The 278-nt window shown below is 52.9% G+C and overlaps 1 pseudogene; it reads left to right on the top strand.

The window, feature by feature from the left end:
- The window catches only part of LOC106725484, a 14,354-nt pseudogene that overhangs the window by 4,261 nt on the left and 9,815 nt on the right, over positions 1–278 (top strand).

Here is a 278-nt window from a genome sequence, read left to right as displayed (position 1 = left end):
GTACAGTGCAATTGAAACTTCATGGCCCATGCACAGAAGCCAGTATTTTGTGGAAGAGCCACACTCAAGGGGCCAAAGAGCCGCATGTGGCTCGCGAGCCGCAGTTTGCCTACCTCTGCCCTAGCCCATTTTGCTCAGTGGATTGAGGCTCGGTGGGTGGATTCAAGGGGCATAGGTTCGATTCTTGTCAAGGGCATGTACCTTGATTGCGGGCACATACCTAGTATGGCGTGTGCAGGAGGCAGCTGATGGATGTTTCTAACTCTCTATCCCTTTCC

This window comes from Myotis brandtii, unplaced genomic scaffold (assembly GCF_000412655.1).
Source record: "Myotis brandtii unplaced genomic scaffold, ASM41265v1 scaffold1656, whole genome shotgun sequence".
NCBI lineage: Eukaryota > Metazoa > Chordata > Mammalia > Chiroptera > Vespertilionidae > Myotis > Myotis brandtii.
This window is presented reverse-complemented; position numbering and strand designations above follow the sequence as displayed.